The sequence below is a fragment of the Loxodonta africana genome, chromosome 14 (genome assembly GCF_030014295.1).
Source record: "Loxodonta africana isolate mLoxAfr1 chromosome 14, mLoxAfr1.hap2, whole genome shotgun sequence".
In the NCBI taxonomy this organism is placed as follows: domain Eukaryota; kingdom Metazoa; phylum Chordata; class Mammalia; order Proboscidea; family Elephantidae; genus Loxodonta; species Loxodonta africana.
In genome coordinates, this window is record NC_087355.1 from 79,253,408 (window position 1) to 79,276,754 (window position 23,347).

Below are 23,347 nucleotides of genomic sequence, written 5' to 3' on the forward strand. Positions count from 1 at the left end.
CCAGGAGCACCTAACAGCATTAGCTTTTTTTTTTTTAGTAATCCCTAACAGTGTCTAGCAGAGTCTAGCTGTACCTAGTAGTATCTAGCAATGTCTAGCAGGGTCTAGCAGTGTCGAGCAGTAACTAGTAGCATCCAGCAGTATCTAGCAGGCGTAGTATCGTTCTTTGGTAACCTCCATGTAGACATTTGTGGGGTTATGTTTGAGGTTTGCCTGAAGGAGGCAGCAAAAGCAGTAGGTAGGTACTGAAGCTGGAGTGACACACACCCTTGAATTCCACCTCTGCTTTATGTTAGCCTCTAAGTTTTCTCAGATTCCTTTTCTGTCAAATGGGGATAATACTACCTGCCTCGCTGAGTTAAATTGTGAAGGTAAGAAATAAAATGTGCGAAGTACATGGCACATAGTCGATGCTCAGTAAGTGAAAGTTGTTATTGTAATGATGCAGACCAAAAAATAATAATAATGCCCACAACAGGGTGTTTATAGGAGCCTTGCTACTAGGTGGAGCCCTGGTGGCCCAGTGGTTAAGAGCTCGGCTGCTAACCAAAAGGTTGGCAGTTCAAATCCACCAGCTGCTCCTTGGAAGCCCTATGGGGCAGTTCTACTCTGTCCTATACGGTCACTAGGAGTCAGAATTGACTCAACGTCAACTGGTTTGGTTTTTTGGTTTTGTTACTAGGGAGGTTACTTCTAGGCTCAAAGGTCCCAAGAGAACTGGCCTTTGCCTGGCATTCACAAGCACTTACGAAATGCCCGCACAAAGCATCTAGAAATGTCACCTCCGCCTTTAACTCCTGGTGCCCCTCCAGTCAGCCCTCTGGTCTGTCTTTACCGGGGCTGATCATTTGCTCTAGCATCCTGTCTCCAACTTCTGCATGAGAAGGAGGCCTAGAGGGCTGGGCCTGGGTTAGCCCAATGAAACAAATCCTAAATCCTTCCTTCTCTAAACTGCTCAGGCCCCTCAGGGACTTGTGTGAGATGGCAGTGAGAGACACAGTATTTATTCCCAACATGGATCGATCACAGGGCCTCGCACATAGCAGATTCTCACGAAATACCCGTGGTTGAAAGGCAGGATAGATTTGATTCCTCCCTAACGGATTGAAAATGTGATAGCTATGAAGGAGTGTAGAGAAGTGACTGTAAAATATCCTTTTTCTGAATTTACATAAATCTTCACTTGGTCCTTTCATTCCCCAGCCTGTTTGGTCTGTGTACCCCAAGAGCACAGAGCAACACACAGAGAGAGTTCAGGGGGCAGAGCAGACATTTTAAGAGGTTATTGCCCGAGTTTCACTTCCACCTTGTCTTCTGCTTTCTACTTCAACTCTGGTTTTGAGCAAAGCCTGGGGGTGGGGGAGGCATGTGCAGAAGCCCAGGTAAATCCGAATCCAAACCAGGTGCCATCCAAGCCAATTCTACCTCATGGCGACCCGTTTGTGTCAGAGCAGAACTGTACTCCACAGGGTCTTCAATGGCTAACTTTTCAGAAGTAGATCTTCAGGCCTTTCTTCCAAGGCACCTCTGGGTGGACTCAGACCTCCAACCTTTTGGTTAACAGCCGAGTGTTAACCATATGCACCACCTGGGGACCCCCAACCAGCTGCCATTGAGACAGTTCCAACTCATGGGGACCCCATGTGTGTCAAGAGTAGAACTGTGCTCCATAGGGTTTCCAACAGCTGATTTTTGAGACGTAGATCACCAGGCCTTTCTTCCAAAGCGCCTCTGGGTGGACTCAAACCTCCAACCTTTCAGTAAGCAGCCAACTGCATTAGCCATTTGCACCACCAAAGGGACTCTGCTGTGTGGACAGAAGACTTGAATTATTGTGTACCTATTATACACCAGGCCCTAAGCCAGACATTTTCTAACGTAAGAGCCACACGAGCTGTAAAACAGGCACCGTGGTGCCAGGCAGGTTATGGAATTTGTGAAAGACTTCAGTTAGTGAGTGGGATCTGAGCCAAAGCCTGCCTTGCTCCAAGGCCCATGCTCCTGAACCCCACCACCATCTCTTCTCAAAGGAGACCCCCAGAGGTGCTGACCACCAAGGTTCCAGTGTCCAGCTTTGCATCAAGCCAAGTCAGCAGTCTGAAAGCATCTTGAAGAAATACCCTCCTCCATCAAAGTCATACCCACCTCTGCCAGAAAAAGAGCCCTGGAAACCAGCACTGGACATCAGAGTTCTCACTGTCCCACGACTATGTCGTCTGTGGGAGGGAGGGGTTCCTTCTGGAGCACTTTCCAAGGGCCCACGCTAGGAGCCCTTCTACACATTATCCCATTTAATGCTCGAGGCCCGGAGAAGTAGGCATAACCGCTGCTGTTGCTGTTAGTTGCTGTCGAGTTGATTCTGACTCATGGTGACCCCATGTGTGCAGAGAAGAACTGCTCCACAGGGTTTCAAGGCTGTGACCTTTTGGAAGCAGATAGTCAGGCCTGTCTCCCAAGGCGCCTCCAGGTGGACTTGAACTACCAACTCTTCTGCCCATAGTTGAGCGCTTCACCGTTTGCACCACCCAGGCACTCCTAGGTGTAATCAGGCCAGCTTTAGCAGTGACGATTCTGAGTCAGCAAGGTGAAATGATTTGCCCAAGGTCACACAGTTGCTGAGAGACAGGGCTGGGATTCCAACGCAGGCCCCTTCAACTGCACAACGCAGAATGTATTATTTGCTGAGTGGGCATTTGGGTTTAAATTCCACGGAGCCAGACAGGGCCAGTCACAGGAGACTCTGAGCAGGTGAGCAAAGGACAGACAGATTGTCTTCCTCTTCCTGCCTGAGCCTTTTCCACCCCTAACTCCTTGGTAGGACTGTTCCCTCACTGTCCTTGCCCCCTTCCTTACCAAAGGATACAGGCACGAGTCTCTGACATGTGTGTTGATCTCAACACTGTCGCTTTTCCCTGTTGGACCTTCTCTTTCACTGTGGACTTCAGGGTTTAGTCTCCTGCTGAAGGGATGTCAGGGGCAGAGGGACATTTTGGGCAGGGAGAGGATGTCCAGCCGCCACACCCCCTTGCCATCATAGGCTGGTGCTAGAGGCTCGCCAGTCCTCCACACACTAACAGGCAGACGGTGTGGGGCAGCAAAAGCTGGCCAGGGAGTCAGAACCTGGTTCCGGTCCTGGCTTTGCCTCTTGGGCAGGAGGCTTCCCCCGCGGGGTCCCAGTTCCCCCAATTGCTAATTCAGAGTGTTGAACACTTAAGACCTGTATCTGAGCATGAGGTTCCTACCCCATCCTCCAGACCACAATCCCATGTGAAGGAGCTGTCCTGTCCATGCTGCCCCTCTCCCTTCCCTCCCTGCTCCCACCCCTACCTCTACTGTTCAGACCATCTAGGACCTACTAGGCTTGTTAGGCACCTGCTGGATGCAAAGCCTGGTCCCTGAGTGGTGCAAGCACTGAAGCACATGGCTACTAACCAAAAGCTTGGTGGTTCAAACCCACCCAAAGGTGCCCCAGAAGAAAGGCCTGGCTACCTACTTCCGAAAAATTACAGCCATTGAAGACTCTGTGGAGGGCAGTTCTGCTCTGCACACAAAAGATCACCATGAGTCGGAATCGATTCAACAGCAACTGGTTTGGGTTTGGGTTTGCGGGGCGGGGTACAAAGCACTGTGGCAGATAAAGGATCTCTCTCTTCTCCACCACCCATATGTGCCCCCACCGTAGTCCACGCTGAGGTCTACCTAAGACTTCATTGTTTTATCGTATGTGTTTTCTTGCAAGCCTGCTTCCTCCACTAAGCTATAAGCTGCCTCTTGAAACCTCCGGTGTCACTCAGGTTTGCATCCTCAGCACCAGCTCCGGTCGTGAATGGCTGAGGGGAAGGGGCTGGGCTAGATGATCTCGAAGCTCTCCCTACTCCAAGTGTGGTCCACCAACCAGAAGCATCAGCATCATTTGGGACCGTGTCAGAAATGTGGAATTTGGGGTCCACCTTATACCTCTGGACTCGGACCCTACAAGGTAAACCCTAAGTGGCTCAGAAGTGCGTCCAGGTTTGGAAAACGCTGTTCCAAGGTGGCTCCCGGCTCTGACACTCCCCTGACCCACATCCCTTAGGACTCTGCCACCTTAGGGCCTTAGTAAGACTCACTAAAATGTAGCCCATCATTACCCAGTGGAGATTAGCCTTAGGAACCTTCTAGAAGCCTGCCACTGACTCTCACAAGCAGGCTCTGAAGTGTGTAGCCCTTGGGGTGACTCCTGGCACATGTGACTCAGTGCCCCTCCCAGGTCCTCGGGGAAGCCCAGGAAGCTTTCAAAATTGGTGAGACCCCTCACCCTGGGCTCTGTCCTCCCCTCTTGGATTGGCTACCCCCATGCTGCACCCCCATAAATGCATGATTGCACAGCTGCCAACATTTGACAGCAGAGCCCAGTGGACTGGCTACCCACCTTCCCCTCAGGGCCCCAAGTTCATGCTCAGAAAATGCCCTTCTGTCATCTTCTACTCTTGACCCCTATTAAACTTGGAAAGACAAGTAGCCCTTCCAAAACATGTTTTCATTTTTTTTTTTTTAATAAACCCTGCAATTCCTCTACTGATTTCAGATCATCTTAAATATTTATAAAAATCATTCTCAGCAACACTTCCTGAAACAAATCTCTTAGACTTTGATTATTTATATATTTATGAACATGATGTCTCCTCCTCCTGGAGCAGATGGCAGCTCGTAAGACTTTGGAAAGGAGGGGAAAAAAATCAGTGGGACAGAATGTAAACTAGGTGACTCCCCAGTTTAGTCCTCTTGACAAGCTCTGGTACAGTTATCTTTCCATTCAGTGAAAGCACCATACGGGTGGCCACAGTTGGTTTAAAATAGCACACTTGGACTTTGGGAAGCTTGGAGGCTCCAACATGAACCTAGGAGTAACCTGTCAGCCCAGGGGTTCCATCTCCCAGTGGGAAAGCCATTTCAACAGAAACAGAGCTCTGCTGGTGGAGGGGCAGGGCGATAGGACTGGTAGGGACAGAAGAGCCCAGGTGTGGCGGGAGCCGGGGGGATGAACCGACATCTGCTGAGCACCTACTGTGTGCTGAGCACCTACTGTGTGCTGAGCACTGTTCTGGGTGTCTTTCCATACAACCTCTGATTTGATCTTTGATCTGGCATTCAAAATGACGCTTCCTCTTCATTTCCACCAAATGCAATCTCCCAAGAATGAGAGTCTCCAAGTCGGAGTTTTCAGCTCTTTTTCACAAGGAGTCAATATTTTCACAAGATAAGCCTCCTCTGGAAGTGAGTGGGTTACATCCAGCCCAGATGGCAAAAGTGGCAGTCTGGGGACTGTGGGATGGATGTCACAGAGCAAGCAAGTCCAAATGCAGTGGTGATTAGCCTCGCTGGAAAGAGGAAGAAGGACCAGCGAGAGAGGAAGTCTCTTGCCCAAGATCACAGAGCTAGAAAGTAGCAGAGCCAGGATGGGGACCCAGGCCCACACCAGCCCCCACTGCCTCTACAGGTAGGAAAGGGTGATGAGAGAAAAACCGCCCTCAACCGCATGCCTCCATGGCCATGAATTTATTATCTTTCTCTCAACTTGGTGATGCCCACCACCCCTCACCAAGTTCTACTAAAGCGACGGGAAACCTGTCCGTCTGAGAACCTGGTGAAGTAAGGTCTCGGCCGAAAGCAGGAAGAGGTCACTGCTCAGGTTATAAGAAGACAGGAACTTAGTGTCATAAGTATGTGATGCGCTGACTTTAAAAGAAAGAGAAGAAGTCTTTTACCCTCAGATATGGGTTAAAAAACAGGATCCCAAGGAATCTTTCTTCAGAGAAAAAAAATGAATAAAATCAGTCTCCCCCCCACTCACCCCAAATTTACTTCTTTCAAGAAGTTTCATTCGAAGTTAAATTGAGAGATGGCTCCGGCCTTTGAGAGCCTACAACCTAACTGACCCCATGTGTTACAGGGCAGAACCGCCCTCTGGGGTTTTTGTGGCTGAAATCTTTGCAGAAGCAGATCTCCAGGCCTTTCTTCTGTGGCACCGCTAAGTGGGTTTGAACCGCCAACCTTTAGATTAGTAATAGAATGCAAACTGTGTGCACCAGCCAGGGACCTCTGCCTGTTCATAGATAAGGAAAACAGGGTTCTAACTGGGCATTAACCTCTCTTTAGCCTCATGACTAGGGCACAGCTACTAGTGTGCTGATTTTAAACCTACACAACAGTGCTTCCACAACGCCACCAGAAGATGGTTTCACTGAAGGTGGCCGAGTCCTGGACCGCTGAAGCCACATGAATGGTGGTTTCCAATCAAATACTGAGGGTGAGGCCACAATCTCTTGGCACCGTCATCCCTTGGGCACCTTTCTGTGCATCGATCTCTGGATCCTGACCCACACTGGAGAATCAAGACACATTTGGGAAGAATGAGCAGAAAACAACTTCAAGGTCACCTACAGGCCAGCACACTCACCATGAAGCACCCTGAAGGACGCGCATCCATATGGGGCAAAGGGGACACCATCACTCTTGTTTGTTCTTTCAAACGCATACAGTGAGCGCCCAGCACACGCCAGGCCAGGTGCAGGGGAGACACAAAGACCACTCAGACGGGAGCACGGTCAACAGGGAAGAACTCATCTTTGCAGGCGGAAGGCTGAGTGAGGGTCCTCTGTCTGTCCCTTACTGGCTGAGGGTCTTAGACCACAGCCTGGACTTTAAGCCTTGCTAAAATGAGAATAATAACCCCTCTACTGCACAGGTACAGCCCTGGTGGTGCAGTGGTTAAGAGCCATGGCTGTCAGCAAATGGTTGGCAGTTCAAAGCCACCAGCTGCTCCTTGGAAACCCTGTGGGGCATGGGACAGCTCTACTCTGTCCTAGAGGGTTCCCGCGAATTGGAGTCAACTAAAGGGCAGCAAGTTTGGGTTTTCTCTGGTTACTGCACAGGTAACCACTCCACTACAGGAGTTACACAGGAACCTACAGCCGCCCAAACTGCAGCTTGCTGCTTCCTAAGAGCCTGCTGTTGCCTTTTTAAAATAATAGTAACACTCGGACTGGTTTCCTGCTTGCTGCATGCCTAGAGGTCTCTGGGGTGAAAAGACCAAGATCCTAAGAGAGGCGCACAGAAGACTGGGAGCTCAGAGAGAAGAAGGGATGGCGGCCAGGGAAAGCACAATTCCTTGAAAATCTCCCAAAGTGAAGTGCGGAAACGCATATTGCTGTTGGCTGCTTTGGAGCTGGCCCCCAACTCACGACTACTTCATGCACAACAGAGCGAAGCGCCCCCAGTCCTATACCATCCCCGTGATGGGTTGAGGACTGGACTGGTATGATTCCTAGGGTTTTCATTGGCTGATTTTCAGAAGCAGACCGCCAGGCCTTTCTTCCTAGTCTGTTTCAGTCTAGAAGCTCTGCTGAAACCTGTTCAGCATCATGGCAATATGCAAGCTTCCAACGGCAGACGGGTGGTGGCTGCACACGAAGTGCACTGGCTGGGAATGGAACCCAGTCGGCCCCAGCGAAGGCGAGAATTCTACCACTGAACCACCAACGCCTCCTACAGAAAAGCGTTGTGGGCCTTCATGGGAAAGCCATTTCCAAGCCTCCCTGTGCATGAACCCACCCAACCTCCTTCATCCCACACACCCTGCCCCTCCCTATCCAGACTGCCTGGCAAGGATCTAAAGAGAATGCAAATTACAACGTGCCTCCTGAGAAGAAAACTCAGGCCAGCTGACCACTTCTGCATACCCAACAACTTAAAACCAAGGGCAAAACCCACCTCTCCCCAGCTTTGTCCACAGTTACAGGAACCCCAGGACCGGGGATCATCCCCAGCTGTCGGCCCTGGCAGCCGCCCCGGCTAGTCATCTGGCAGTGGCAATCAAAATGATGCTTCCTTTTTATCTCCACCAAATGCAATCCCCCAAGAACGGGAGAGTCTCAAAGTCGGAGTTTTCAGCTCTTTTTCACAGGGAGTCAATATTTTCACACGATAATCCTCCTCAGGGAGCAAGTGGGTTACATCCAGCCCAGGTGGCAAAAGTGGCAGTCTGGGGACTGTGGGATGGATGTCACAGAGCAACGAAGTCAAAATGTGGAACCACACCCACTCACTTCTCGAAATTCACCACCAGCTCATTCATTTTGTAAATATGTACTAGCTACGGCCATGTGTCCCCAGGCAGCCCTTCTAGGCACTGGCGATGTTGAAAAAGGACATTGACAATAGTCTCCATTACCACTGGCCCCCTGCACACCAGGCCCATTCTCACAGAACCCCATTTTACAGACAGAACCCCCGAGACCGAGAGAGAGTAAGCAACTTGCCCAAGGTCACACAGCTATTAAGTGGCCAGACCAAGAACTAAATCAAACATAGGTGCAAAGTCTGGGTGACACTCCCCAGTGGTGCCTCCGCCGCCGCCCACCACCACGGCCTCCTCCTCCTCCCTCGACCCCTCCCCCACCCACTCCATTTTTTGCAGCAGGGTAGGGATCAAGAACTCCCCCCAGCAAGGGAAGTCGTTGGTTCCTCTTTCCTCCTGCCCCAGACACAGGCCACACGTTTTCAAAGGACACAAGGGTGCAAGGCCCACTGTGACCCCGCACAGCCCCAGGAAAGTTCTGCAAGGAGGCCAGGACATCCACCCCCTAACCTGAACTTCCATTTTAAAAAAGATAATGAAGAGATACAGGGCAAAGAGGAAGTGATCTTTAAAAACAGGCGGGTTGCTACCCCAGGAGGAAGTCCTGAGCCCGATGGAGATGTTTTTCACCCCCTCTAGTTCCTCTATAAGGAGCCCTCGTGGCGCCGTGGTGAAGCTCTGGGCTGCTAACGGAAAGGTCAGCGGTTTGAACCCACCAGCCGATCCGCGGGAGAAAGATGTGGCAGTCTCCTTCTGTAAAGATCACAGCCTTGGAAACTCTGTGGGGGCAGTTCCACCCTGTCCTACAGGGTCGCTATAAGTCGGAATCCACTCGACTGCAGTTCGCTTTTAGAGTTCCTCTGTTCTAAGCGACTGGCCTCCCAAACCCCTAATGGAAGTTAGCTGGGGGGGGGGGCTGCAACCGGGGAAAGGCCCCTCCGCCGGGAGTCCAGGCCAGTTCCTGCGCCCTCACCTGGCGCGCAGGAGGGATCTGGCTGGGGACAGCCACCCCAAGCGCCCCCGTCCTCGGGGCGCACACCGCGCTACTGCGCGCTCCCCGCTGCTAGGTGCCCCCCGGAGGCTACACCACCGCCTCCGCCCCTCGCGTCCTCCACTCGCCCCTAGCCCACCCCAGGGGCCTCCTCTGGGTGCGCCCCGCGCCGGCCGTCCCGGCCAGCCTCGACGCCCCCCTCTCACCGCAGCGCTGCCCGTCCCGACGCGGCCCGGATGGCACCCCCTCCCGCCACTCCCGTACTCAGCACGCGCGCGCCCCGCAGCCCGCGCCCCGGGAGGGTGCAGCCCAGTGCGCGGGCGCGCGCGGGGCCCGGGCGGCCCGGGAGGCGCTGCGGGGCCAGCACGTACCTGCGGCCCGGCGGGCGGGCAGGCGGACGGCGGGGAAGCGGGCGCGGAACGCAGGAGCCGGGAGCCTTGGTGCCGCCGCCGCCGTTTCCGGGTTGGCCGCTCCCACGTCACCGCCACAGGTTTGCGAGCTGCTCCGGCGCGGCGGCAGCAGCAGCCCCGACGAGTGCCAGGCGCGAAATAACTATAAAAGGAAGAGACTCCGCGAGGAGGAAGAGGAAACGCTGTTTACCTTCGAGAAGCCGAGCCGCCGGCGCTCGCACAAAAGGAGGACGCTCGCGACGCCGCCTCCCCCCGCGCCCCGTGCCCGCCGCCGCATCGCGGGGCCCGGCGTCAGCGCGCGGCGCCCCGGGACCGCCCCGCGCCGGCCCCCACCCCAAAACCGCGGTGGGGAGACGGGGCGGGGCGCGGGGATGGTAGTGGGGCGCAGTCCTGATTCCTGCGCTCCCAGCCTAGGTGGTGTGGCCCAGAACTGTGTGACCTTGGGCGAGTCCCAGCAGGCTGGTGAGAGGCAGCATGGAGGGTGCGGGGGGCCATCGTCCTCCCTGTACAGACAATTTCGGGACCCAGAGGGATGGCCCAAGGTCACAGACAGGCAGGCAGAGCTTCTGCTCCAACCTGAGTCTCTTGACCTTCAGACCAGCCAATTCTGTTCCTGGGGACGGCTTTCCTCCTCACCTGTTCTTTGGGAATGATGACCCACCTGCATAAGGGTCAGTGTGAAGATGTCCATTCAAAACATGCGCCCCGTCCCTCCATAAATCTTAGCGATAGCCTACTAAGTGCCAAAAGTCACTGATGGTTGCGTGGTAGAATCCCACCTCCCATGCGGGAGACCCAGGTTGGATTCAGGCCAGTGCAACTCAGGGGCATCCATCATCCATCTGCCAATGGAGGCTTGCAAGTTGCCATGATGCTAAACAGACTATTTCAGACTAAGACGGTCTAAGGAGAAAGGACTGGCACCAAGCAGTGTTTCCTTCAGTTGGGCATGCGGTCACCATGTGCACCTGACAGCAACACTAAGTGCCAGGGCTATTCTAGGAAACAAAAAAAATGTACCTGCTTGGGGGGAATGGGCAGGTCAGGGGAGAATGGAGGTGGGGAGCTATGCAATAAGTGGCCTCAAAGGACAGAAATTTCCAGATAAAAAGCTCCTTGCTATGATTCAGTTTCGGGTATTACGGGAGATCCCCATTGTCTAGAATGGCAAAAAAAAAAAAAAATGTAATTTTCTTAATATAACAGGACATGCCTAAGAAACTGATGTTATTCTTCCCTCTGCCTTGCTCCCCAGTCCTCAAGCACATTCTATCATTATCACGAAATGCTGCCAAATTTCTCGGGAATATAGACAATGTTCTTTAAAATTCCACTGACTTCTAGCAAGGCATGAAAAGGGCTAAGGGAGCAGGCTTTCCTTGTGTTTCCCTCTCTGCCTCCAGCCATCCTGGGAGAGTTAGGGGTCAGGGAGTGTGCCCATGCCTGGGCTGTAGGTGCCCCAACAAAATTCCATCCACCCATTCCTTTGACATTATAATCATTAGCGGATTATTGTTCCTTCATTTCTTTGACAAAGATGTCTCCCGACCAGGCCCAGTGCTTGGAGCTGGGGGCACGGAGACCAAGATTTCAGCCAGATCCTCAAGGGCACCTCACTCCTTGGGGGAGGTGGGAGGCTATGTGAATAGTCACTGCCAGAAAGCAGCACAGGTGACAGTGTGTACTGGGGACAGTGTGAGGAGGATGTGTATCAACTTGGAAGGGAGGGAACAAAAGAGAAAGCAGGCAGAGGAGGAGATCGGAAAACTTTCCCCAGAAGTCTTGAATGGCATTTAGACAAAGCGGGAATGAAGTATCGGGAAGGCTAGGAGCCCTAGGTTCAAATCCTGGCTCTGCCATGAACCCACTGGCTGCTTGGACCTGGGCCAGTGACTCAGCTTGCCTGAGCATCAATGCCCTCACCCCTAATGCCCACCTTGCAGAGGTGAGGGGAGAATTAGGAGTCGGTGTGGACCAGCTGGGGCTCTGCATCAGCACGTGGAGAAGCAGGAAAGGGGTTTGGAATCAGAGCTGAGCCAAGTTTCTTTCTTGGCCGCTTATGAAGCGGGTATTCATAATTCCAAACATTTATGGTGTGCCAACGAAGTGCCAAACACTGTGCCCATCTCATTTAATTCTCACAACAGCCTCCCGAGGCAGGTCCACTATGCTCTGTGCTGTGCACGAGGGTACGAAGCTGAGCAGGAGGAGGAATTTGCCCAAGGTCATACTAATTAGAAAACGATGAAGCTGGACATGAACCCAGGTTGTCTAACTCCAAAGCCCAAGCGCTTAGCCACTTTTGAGCTTCAGTTTGCCTGTGAAATGGAATTGACAATTCTACATTATTAGGTTGTGGTTGGGATAAGAGAAGTAACACATGTATAGAACCTAGCACGTTAGTAGGATGGGGGAGAGAGGGCTAGTACCTTTGTTGTTTTTTTTTATAATGGTTGTTAAAGACATAAAAACAAACAAACAACAACAACAAAAAGCCATTGCTGTCTAGTCCATTTCGACTCATGTCGACCTGAGTATCAGTGTAGAACTATGCTCCATAGGGTTTTCAGTGGCTGTGATCTTTCAGAAGGTGATGACCAGGCCTTTCTTCCGACGTGCATATCTGTGTAAATTCATTAGTTTGGTTAGTAGCTGAGCACTTAACCATTTGCATCACAGGGGTAAGAAACTTTCCGGTGTGCTAGGGGAACTGCAAGTAGTTTGATGTGAATATAATACAGAGTGTAAATGTGGGGCAGGTTGGGAAAAGCTAGGTGGAGGTGTGGGCAGAGGCTGGATCACATTCATCCTGCACTCCACTGAATTCAGAGATGCCTAGTCTCCACCCACTGGAAAATTTCTGGGAAAACCTGGAAATTCACTAGTGCTCTGATTCCCTGGGCATCAACCTTGACAATGGCAGGTAGTAGCACTGTTTTTGGAGTTGGGAAGTCCTGCTTGCAATATTCAGCTCTGCAATCCTGGGCAAGCTATGGAACCTCTGATCCCTTTAATTTCCTCACCTATAAAGTAGAAATTCACCACCTGTCTGTTAGTATGTCATAGTGTGGTGACTTCCATGGTGCTATGATGCTGGAAGCTGTGGCATCAGTATTTCAAATACCAGCAGGGTCACCCATGGAGGTTTTAGCAGAGCTTCCAGACTAACACAGACTAGGAAGAAAGGCCTGGCAATCTACTTCCAAAAATTAGGCAATGAAACCTTTATGGATCACAACAAAACATTGTCTGACTCACTTCTTTTGGGACTGGACAGGCATTACCGTCACCATCATCAGGGTGGAAATGATGGTGTTAACTCCTGTTGTTGAGAGGACTGCAGTAGACAACGAGTGGGTGACGCTTTGTAAGCTGCAAAGCAGTCTGCACATTCTACTTTCAATGTTCGAACCCTATTGTCTCATGGCATGTGCAGTCCACACACCTTTCAAGCAAAAATAGCTATTTCCATCCTATGTGCAGAAGCCCCTCAAAAATACGCCTGCACAATGTTTCCCTGCTGAGCTTCTCCTTTTTGACAAGAGTGACTGCTATTATGCACAGAAGGTAGCAGTCAGGAGACACCAGGGACGCAGCCTTTGTCCCCCGTTTAGCATTTTGCAGTTAAGCAGACACCACATCCCACCTGGATAAAAGCAAACTCAGTGACATTCTACTTACCCAGTTGTCCGTCTCCCCACACCTCTTCAGAACCAGCCCTTCCCCAGAGACAGGGAGGTACTCAAAGAATGCCCACGGCCACCTGGGGCTTGTGGAGGATAGCCGGTGGCAGACAGTCGTGCAGATGGCTCAGCCGGCCTCTTACGGGGAGTCCATTCACTGAGGTGGAAGGACTTGCCCAAGAAGAGAGAGCTGGCCTCTGGCTGAAGCAGGAATCCGAACCTCCGGACACAGAACCCGGGGCTTTAAAACCTGGTGAGCAGGACTTTTACATGCTTTTCAAGATTTCCACAATAAAAACCCATAGCTGTCAGTCAATTCCGATTCACAGTGCCCCTATCAGACAGAGTAGAACTGTCCCATAAGGTTCTCAAGGCCGTAGTCTTTACAGAAGCAGACTGCCACATCTTTCTCCCTTGGAGCAGTTGATGGGTTTGAACTGCCGATCTTCCAGTTAGCAGCCGAGTGCTTAACCACTGGACCACAGGGCTCCTTATACCCACGATGTTGTTGTTGTCATTATAACCCTGTGGAGCCCCAGTTCTACTCTGAAACACATGGGGTCACCATAAAAAAAAAAAAAGTTAGAGTCAACTACATGGCAACTGGTTGGCTGGTTTTAGCAGGGTACTTGTCACAGAGACTCAATGATTATAGCACATTAAGCTCCATCCAAGTTCTTTATAGCTAAAGAAACAAGTTTGTTTTCTGTAGCCTCGTGGGGAACACCTTCAATGACAAGTTGTTGTTGTTGTTGTTGTTGTTAGGTACCATCAAGCTGGTTCCGACTCATAGCGACCCCATGCACAACAGAATGAAACATTGCCCGGTCCTGCGCCGTCCTTACAATCGTTGCTGTGCTCGAGCTCATTGTTGCAGCCACTGTGTCAATTCACCTCATTGAGGGTCTTCCTCTTCTCTGCTGACCCTGTACTCTGCCAAGCATGATGTCCTTCTCCAGGGACTGATCACTCCTGACAACATGTCCAAAGTATGTAAGACGCGGTCTCGCCATCCTTGCCTCTAAGGGGCATTCTGGTTGTACTTCTTCTAAGATGGATTTGTTCGTTCTTTCGGCAGTCCATGGTATATTCAATATTCTTCACCAACACCGCAATTCAAAGGCGTCAACTCTTCTTCGGTCTTCCTTATTCATTGTCCAGCTTTCACATGCATATGAGGCAATTGAAAATACCATGGCTTGGGTCAGGCGCCCCTTAATCTTCAAGGTGACATCTTTGCTCTTCAACACTTTGAAGAGGTCCTTTGCAGCAGATTTGCCCAATGCAAACTCTGTTTTGATTTCTTGACTGCTGCTTCCATGGCTGATTGTGGATATGAGTAAAATGAAATCCTTGCCGACTTCAATCTTTTCTCCGTTTATCATGATGTTGCTCATTGGTCCAGTTGTGAGGATTTTGGTTTTCTTTATGTTGAGGTGTAATCCATACTGAAGGCTGTGGTCTTTGATCTTCACTAGTAAGTGCTTGAAGTCCTCTTCACTTTAAGCAAACAAGGTTGTGTCATCTGCATAACGCACGTAGTTAATGAGTCTTCCTCCAGTCCAGATGCCATGTTCTTCTTCATATGTCCAGATTCTTGCATTATTTGCTCAGCATACGGATTAAATAGGTATGGTGAAAGAATACAACCCTGACGCACACCTTTCCTGACTTTAAACCAATCAGTATCCCCTTGTTCTGTCCAAACAACTGCCTCTTGATCCATGTAAAGGTTCCTCATGAGCACAATTAAGTGTTCGGGAATTCCCATTCTTCACAGTGTTATCCATAATTTGTTATCACATACACAGTCCAATGCCTTTGCATAGTGAATAAAACACAGGTAAACACACTTCTGGTATTCTCTGCTTTCAGCCAGGATCCATCTGACATCAGCAGTGATATCCCTGGTTCCACGTCCTCTTCTGAAGCTGGCCTGAATTTCTGGCAGTTTCCTGTTGATATACTGTTGCTGCTGTTTTTGAATGATCTTCAGCAAAATTTTGCTTGCATGTGATATTAATGATATTGTTCTATAATTTCGGCACTCGGTTGGATCACCTCTCTTGGGAATAGGCATAAATATGGATCTCTTCCAGTCAGTTGGCCAGGAAGCTGTCTTCCATATTTCTTGGCATAGACGAGTGAGCACCTCCAGCACTGCATCTGTTTATTCAAACATCTCAATTGATATTCCATCAATTCCTGGAGCCTTGTTTTTCGCCAATGGCCTCAGAGCAGCTTGGACTTCTTCCTTCAGTACCATCGGTTCCTGATCATATGCCACCTCTTGAAATGGTTGGACATCGACTAATTCTTTTTGGTATAATGACTCTGTGTATTCCTTCCATCTTCTTTTGATGCTTCCTGCGTCGCTTAATATTTTTCCCATGGAATCCTTCACTATTGCAACTCGAGGCTTGAATTTTTTCTTCAGTTCTTTCAGCTTGAGAAACACCGAGCGTGTTCTTCCCTTTTGGTTTTCCATCTCCAGCTCTTTGCACATGTCATTATAACACCTTACTTTGTCTTCTCTAGAGGCCCTTTGAAATCTTCTGTTCAGTTCTTTTACTTCATCAGTTCTTCCTTTTGCTTTAGCTGAGCAAGTTTCAGATTCTCCTCTGACATCCATCTTGGTCTTTTCTTTCTTTCCTGTCTTTTCAGTGACCTCTTGCTTTCTTCATGGATGATGTCCTTGATGTCATTCCACAACTCGTCCGGTCTTCTGTTACTAGTGTTCAATGTGTCGAATCTGTTCTTCAGATGGTCTCTGAATTCAGGTGGGATATACTCAGGGTCATATTTTGGCTCTTGTGGACTTGCTCTGATTTTCTTCAGTTTCAGCTTGAACTTGCATATGAGTAATTGACGGTCTGTTCCACAGTCGGCCCCTGGCCTTGTTCTGACTAATGATATTGAGCTTTTCCATCGTCTCTTTCAATAGATGTAGTTAATTTGATTTCTGTGTATTCCCTCTGGTGAGGTCCATGTGTATAGTCGCCGTTTATGTTGGTGAAAGAAGGTATTTGCAATGAAGAAGTTGCTGGTCTTGTAAAATTCTATCATTCCATCTCCGGCACTGTTTCTATTACCAAGACTATATTTTCCAACTACAGATCCTTCTTCTTTGTTTCCAACTTTTGCATTCCAATCGCCAGTAATTATCAATGGATCTTGATTGCATGTTCGATCAATTTCAGACTGCAGCAGCTGATAAAAATCTTACATTTCTTCATCTTTGGCCCTAGTGGTTGGTGCATAAATTTGAATAATAGTCGTATTAACTGGTCTTCCTTGTAGGCGTATGGATATTATCCTATCACTGACAGCGTTGTCCTTCAGGGTAAATCTTGAAACGTTCTTTTTGACGACGAATGCAACACCATTCCGCTTCAAGTTGTCATTCCCAGCATAGTAGACTATATGATTGTCCAATTCAAAATGGCTAATACCAGTCCATTTCAGCTCACTAATGCCTAGGATATCAATGTTTATGTGTTCCATTTCATTTTTGACGAGTTCCAATTTTCCTAGATTCATACTTTGTACATTCCAGGTTCCAATTATTAATGGATGTTTGCAGCTGTTTCTTCTCATTTTGAGTCGTGTCACATCAGCGAATGAAGGTCCTGAAAGCTTTACTCCATCCACGTCATTAAGGTTGACTCTACTTTGAGGAGACAGCTCTTCCCCGGTCATCTTTTGAGTGCCTTCCAACCTGGGGGGCTCATCTTCCAGCACTATATCAGACAATATTCTGCTGCTGTTCGTAAGGTTTTCACTGGCTAATGCTTTTCAGAAGTAGACTGCCAGGTCCTTCTTCCTAGTCTGTCTTAGTCTGGAAGCTCAGCTGAAACCTGTCCTCCATGGGTGACCCTGCTGGTATCTGAATACCGGTGGCATAGCTTCCGCAACACACAAGCCCCCACAGTACGACAAACTGACCAAACCAAAAAAAACCAAATCCAGTGCCGCCAAGTCAATTGCAACTTATAGCGACCCTATAAGAGAGAGTAGAACTGCCCCATAGAGTTTCCAAGGAGGGTCTGGTGGATTTGAACTGTTGACCCTTTGGTTAGCAACAGCAGCATTTAACCACTACACAACCAGGGTTTCCAACAAACTGACAGACACGTGCAAATACCTTCTTTCACCAACATAAACGGTGACTGTACACATGGACCTCACCAGAGGGAATACACAGAAATCAAATTGACTACATCTATGGAAAGAGATGATGGAAAAGCTCAATATCATCAGTCAGAACAAGGCCAGGGGCCGACTGTGGAACAGACCGTCAATTACTCATATGCAAGTTCAAGCTGAAACTGAAGAAAATCTGAGCAAGTCCACGGGAGCCAAAATATGACCTTGAGTACATCCCACCTGAATTTAGAGACCATCTGAAGAACAGATTTGATGCATTGAACACTAGTGACCAAAGACCAGACAAGCTGTGGAATGACATCAAGGATATCATCCATGAAGAAAGCTAAGAGGTCACTGAAAAGACAGGAAAGAAAGAAAAAACCAAGATGGATGTCAGAGGAGACTCTGAAACTTGCTCTTGAATGTCAGGCAGCTAAAGCAAAAGGAAGAATTGATGAAGTAGAAGAATTGAACAGAAGATTTCAAAGGGCCTCTCGAGAAGACAAAGTAAAGTATTATAATGACATGTGCAAAGAGCTGGAGATGGAAAACCAAAAGAGAAGGACATGCTTGGCATTTCTCAAACTGAAAGAACTGAAGAAAAAATTCAAGCCTCGAGTTGCAATAGTGAAGGATTCCATGGGAAAAATATTAAGCGACGCAGGAAGCATCAAAAGAAGATGGAAGGGATACACAGAGTCATTATACCAAAAAGAATTAGTCGATGTTCAACCATTTCAAGAGGTGGCATATGATCAGGAACCGATGGTACTGAAGGAAGAAGTCCAAGCTGCTCTGAGGCCATTGGCGAGAAACAAGGATCCAGGAATTGATGGAATATCAATTGAGATATTTCAACAAACAGATGCAGTGCTGGAGGTGCTCACTCATCTATGCCAAGAAATATGGAAGACAGCTCCCTGGCCAACTGACTGGAAGAGATCCATATTTATGCTTATTCCCAAGAAAGGTGATCCAACTGAATGTGGAAATTATAGAACAATATCATTAGTATTACACACATGCAAAATTTTGCTGAAGATCATTCAAAAATGGCTGCAGCTGTATATCGACAGGGAACTGCCAGAAATTCAGGCCGGTTTCAGAAGAGGCCGTGGAACCAGGGATATCATTGCTGATGTCAGATGGATCCTGGGTGAAAGCAGAGAATACCAGAAGGACATTTACCTGTATTTTATTGACTATGCAAAGGCGTTCGACCTTGTGGATCATAACAAATTACGGACAACATTGTGAAGAATGGGAATTCCTGAACACTTAATTGTGCTCATGAGGAACCTTTACATGGATCAAGAGGCAGTTGTTTGGACAGAACAAGGGGATACTGATTGGTTTAAAGTCAGGAAAGGTGTGCGTCAGGGTTGTATTCTTTCACCATACCTATTCAATCCGTATGCTGAGCAAATAATACAAGAATCTGGACTATATGAAGAAGAATATGGCATCCGGATTGGAGGAAGACTCATTAACAACCTGTGTTATGCAGATGACACAACATTGCTTGTTGAAAGTGAAGCGGACTTCAAGCACTTACTAATGAAGATCAAAGACCACAGCCTTCAGTATAGATTACACCTCATCATAAAGAAAACCAAAATCCTCACAAATGGACCAATGAGCAACATCATGATAAACGGAGAAAAGATTGAAGTTGGCAAGGATTTCATTTTACTCGGATCCACAATCAGCCATGGAAGCAGCAGTCAAGAAATTAAAACACAGTTTGCATTGGGCAAATCTGCTGCAAAGGACCTCTTTAAAGTGTTGAAGAGCAAAGATGTCACCCTGAAGACTAAGGGGCGCCTGACCCAAGCCATGGTATTTTCAATTGCCTCATATGCATGTGAAAGCTGGACAATGAATAAGGAACACTGAAGAAGAATTGACGCCTTTGAATTGTGGTGTTGGCGAAGAATATAGAATATACCATGGACTGCCAAAAGAATAAACAAATCTGTCTTAGAAGAAGTACAACTAGAATGCTCCTTAGAGGCAAGGACTGCATCTTACATACTTTGGACATGTTGTCAGGAGTGATCAGTCCCTGGAGAAGGATATCATGCTTGGCAGAGTACAGGGTCAGTGGAAAAAGGGAAACGAAGTGGATTGACACAGTGGCTGCAGCAATGAGATCAAGCATAACAAGGATTTTAAGGGTGGCTCAGGACCAAGCAGTGTTTCCTTGTGTTGTGCATAGGGTCACTGTGAGTCAGAATCGACTCGAAGGCGCCTGAAGACAACAACAACATGGAACTAAAATAAAATGCACTAAAACCATTGAATAAGTCTGTAACATAGCTTTTTTCTTAACTATTATTTTATTATTATTATTAAAGTCTTCAGGTAAGTGATTTCATTCCTCACCTTCTCCATCTGCACAGAGGGGGTGGGACTGAAAAGTTTCAAAGGTCTACCCAGTTCCAGCATTCTGAACCTGCCGGGGTATCAAACTCAAATGCCATGGAGGCCAGGCAAGGAACATAAGTGAGTGCGGTATCCCTAAGTACACAATAAATAGGGAGTGGTGGGGACTGTGGTGAAGGGGAGATCACATGCCCCACCTACAGGTATTTTCCTTGGAATTTTTACAAAGCACCATGCCATCAAACAAGAGGTATCTGCAGATTGCAAGCCTACAACCGCTCAGAGTAGCTTCTCCTAAGGTATTGTTCTTGGGCCAGCAGCACCCGAATCACCTGAGAACCGGTTGGAAAAGCAAAGTCTTGGCCCTATTCCAGGCTTACTGACTCAGAAACTCAAGGGGTGGAGCTCAGCAATCTGGGCCTTAACAAGCCCTCGGGGTGATTCTAAAGCCTGAGAGCCTCTGACTTACAGGGGTGGTTCTTAACCCTGAGGGAGCCCTGGTTGCACAGTGGTTAAAGCAATTGGCTGCTGATCAACTGCCAACTGAAAAGTCAGTGGTTCAAAACCACCAGGGGCTCCGTGGGACCATAGAGATTTACAGCCTTGGAAACCCTATGGGGTCACTGTGAGTCGAAAAGGACTTGATGGCACTCTGCTTAAGTTTCCATGGTCATTCGCTCCTCTCCGCCCACGAGGGAAGACCATTCTCCGCCTCCCCAGGGATGCCCCCTTCCCTGCCCAAGTCAAGTGTCCCTCACCTCCAATTCTCTCACAACGCTGGCTACCTCGCGGATGGCTTCCATGTGTTCCTCCACCCTTGCGGGGTCTATTTTTATTTTCCACGGGATTGTGTTTCTTGACCTAATAATTCTTTTCCTAAACTCAGCACTTCGTACATTTCAAAGGATCTTCACAGCCATTGTCTCCAGTGATTTCAAGTAACAATCCCATGATGCAGATAAGGCAGTACGTTTCCTTTCCCTCTGCATGTGCGGAATCTGAGGCATAGACAGGTGGAGTGGCTCGCTGAAGGTCACAGAGTTAGAGACACAGGACTGAAGGCCAGCTCTCCAGGCTCCCAACCCTATGTTCTTTAAACCATTTTTATTATGAAGGTTAATTGCATTTAATGCTCATAACACCGCTTTGGAGTTTTATTACTACCCGTATTTTACAGATGAGAAAATTAAGTTTTCCAGAAACATGATCCCAGAGTCACTTGCATCAGAATCCCCTGGATTCCCTGTTTAAACGCAGATTCCTAGGCCCCAAAACCCAGATATTCTGGCTCACTAGCTCTGGACGGGCCCTGGGAATCTTCATTTGAACAGTTGCTGAGTGATTCTAATGCACGCTCAAGTTTGAGGAAGCCGGGATTGTAGAATAAGCCCTGCCCTCCCTCGGACCCAATATTCACTGTGGCAGGCAGCCCCACTTGCCACCCTGACCTGCCCCAGCAGCTGAGCAAAGCCACCCAGTCCTGAGATGGGTACATAGCGTCAAAGGCCAGGGCGGCAGAGCCCTAAAGCTGGTGGAGCTGAGCAGGATGCCAAAGCCTGGTGCATGAGAAGAGAGAACACCTGCTTAGTACCATGATGAATGGGGCAAGCCTCAGACCTGAGCCCATGGAGCCAGCAGGGACTCAACGGCACCTAACAACAATAATATCAGATATCTCGTTTATTTTACTTATTTATTTTCTGTCTCCTCCAGTTGAATGTAAGCTCCAAAAAAAGAAAAAATAGGGATCTTGTCTATGCAGTCCCTGTAGTATCCTCAGGCCCCAGGCCAGGGCCTGGCACACAGTAGGTGCTCTGTAATCTTGTTGTTGTTGTTAGGTGCTGTTGAGTCGTTTTTAACTCATGGTAACATGTGACAGAGTAGAACTGTCCCATAGGATTTTCTAAGCTGTAATCTTTATGGAGGGGGCCCTGGTGCTATAGTGGTTAAAGTGCTCAGCTGTTAACCACAAGGTCAGTGGTTCAAACCCACCAGCTGTTCCATGGGAGAAAGATGTGGCAACTTACTTCCATAAAGATTACAGCCTTGGAAACCCTACGGGACAGTTCTAGTTTGTCCTATAGGGTTGCTATGAGTCAGAATCAACTCCAAGGCAGTGGGTTTGGTTTTTTTTGGTTAATCTTTAAGGAAGCAGATCACCAGGTCTTTCTCCCATAGTATCCCTGGTTGGGTTCAAACCACCAACCTTTCAGTTAGCAGCCAAGCACTTAACCATTTTGCCACCAGGGCTCCTTACAGGAAGACCTCCTCAGCTCCGCAGCTGTTAGCATTTGACGCAGAGCTTGGCCAGCCCTGTGCTTCAGAGGAAATGTCACAAAGAAGGAGGGGATACCAAAGACAAAATGAACAGATCAGGGAATTTTTGCCTAGAGTGATTGAATGTATGTTCTCAGAGGTGGAATAATTTGGAAAAAGAAACAGAACGGTTTCACAACTTGAAGAATGCAATCAATGTCACTGAATTGTACACATAGGAATTGTCAAAGTGCTATATGTCCAGTTGTATATATTTTTACCACAATGAAAAAAAATGAGCAAATTGACCAAGATGAGGCTGAGCACGGAGCGGGGGAAGAGGACAGAAAAGAGGCCATCTTGAGTACAGCTTATGTCCAATGGAAGAAAAAAAATGTGGTTTTTCATTTCTTAAACGTTATGAAAGCATTTAGACACACTGAGATAAAGATTGTCCATGTAGTTCTCCCCCCTGGAATGCTCTTTCCTCTTCTCCCCACCCAACTCGGGCATCACATCCTCCTAGGGACAGTGCCAATTCCCCTTCATCACCTACTCTTGTCGTTAGCCATGTTTGCATCAGGTCTTTTTCTATGTTTGGGGTGCGGGGGGAGTTCAGAGGTAGATAAAACCTTATGTGCCTACCATGGATTGAATTGTCTCCCCCCAAAATATGTGTCAACTTGGTTAGGCCATGATTTCCAGTATTGTGTGGTTGTCCTTCATTTTGTGATTGTAATTTTCCTGTGTGTTGTAAATCCTAGTCTCTGCCTGTGGTTAATGAGGCAAGATTAGATTACGTTAAAGTGGATTAGGGTGGGACTGTAACACCTTTACTAAGGTCACATGCCTGATTCAGTGTAAAGGGAGTTTCCCTGGGGTGTGGCCTGCACCACCCTTTATCTTACGAGAGATAAAAGGAAAGGGAAGCAAGCAGAGTGGGGGACCTCATACCACCAAGAAAGCAGCACCAGGAGCAGAGCGCATCTTTGGACCTAGGGTTCCTGCTCAGAGGAGCTCCTAGTCCAGGGGAAGATTGATGACAAGGACCTTGCACGAGAGCCGACAGAGAAGGGAAAGCCTTCCACTGGAGCTGACGCCCTGAATTTGGACTTCTAGCATATTAGACCATGAGAGGGTAAATTTCTCTTTGTTAATACTTGTGGTATTTCCGTTATAGCAGCACTAGATGACTAAGACAGTGTTCGTTCGTCTCCCTCCCTCTGAGTTTAGGGTTTACTGTTCCCAAGTATCCATAAACAATATGTAGAATTGTTCTGCAGATTTAAAAATTTTATAGAAATAGTTTCATTTTGTATGACTCCTTTGGCAACTGTGTGTGTGTGTGTTTTTT

The 23,347-nt window shown here is 48.5% G+C and overlaps 1 protein-coding gene and 1 long non-coding RNA gene across 4 annotated transcripts in view; one reads left to right on the plus strand and one right to left on the minus strand.

Annotated features, from left to right (window-relative positions):
- CYRIB (CYFIP related Rac1 interactor B) overlaps positions 1 to 9,729 on the minus strand; it is a 181,156-nt gene extending 171,427 nt beyond the window's left edge. The window contains exon 1 of one of the 3 annotated variants that reach the window (XM_064268092.1): positions 9,711 to 9,729. The gene's annotated coding sequence lies outside the window, so the exon portion shown is untranslated. Of the gene's footprint in view, positions 1 to 9,481; positions 9,608 to 9,710 lie in introns of those variants that run through there. The other 2 variants (XM_064268096.1, XM_010588491.3) reach the window with 2 other exon arrangements.
- A 12,116-nt stretch (positions 9,730 to 21,845) lies between these two features.
- The window catches only part of LOC135227643 (uncharacterized), a 32,408-nt gene continuing 30,906 nt past the window's right edge, over positions 21,846 to 23,347 (plus strand). The window contains exon 1 of the long non-coding RNA XR_010317833.1: positions 21,846 to 23,131. This is a non-coding gene — a long non-coding RNA (uncharacterized LOC135227643). The remainder of the gene's footprint in view (positions 23,132 to 23,347) is intronic.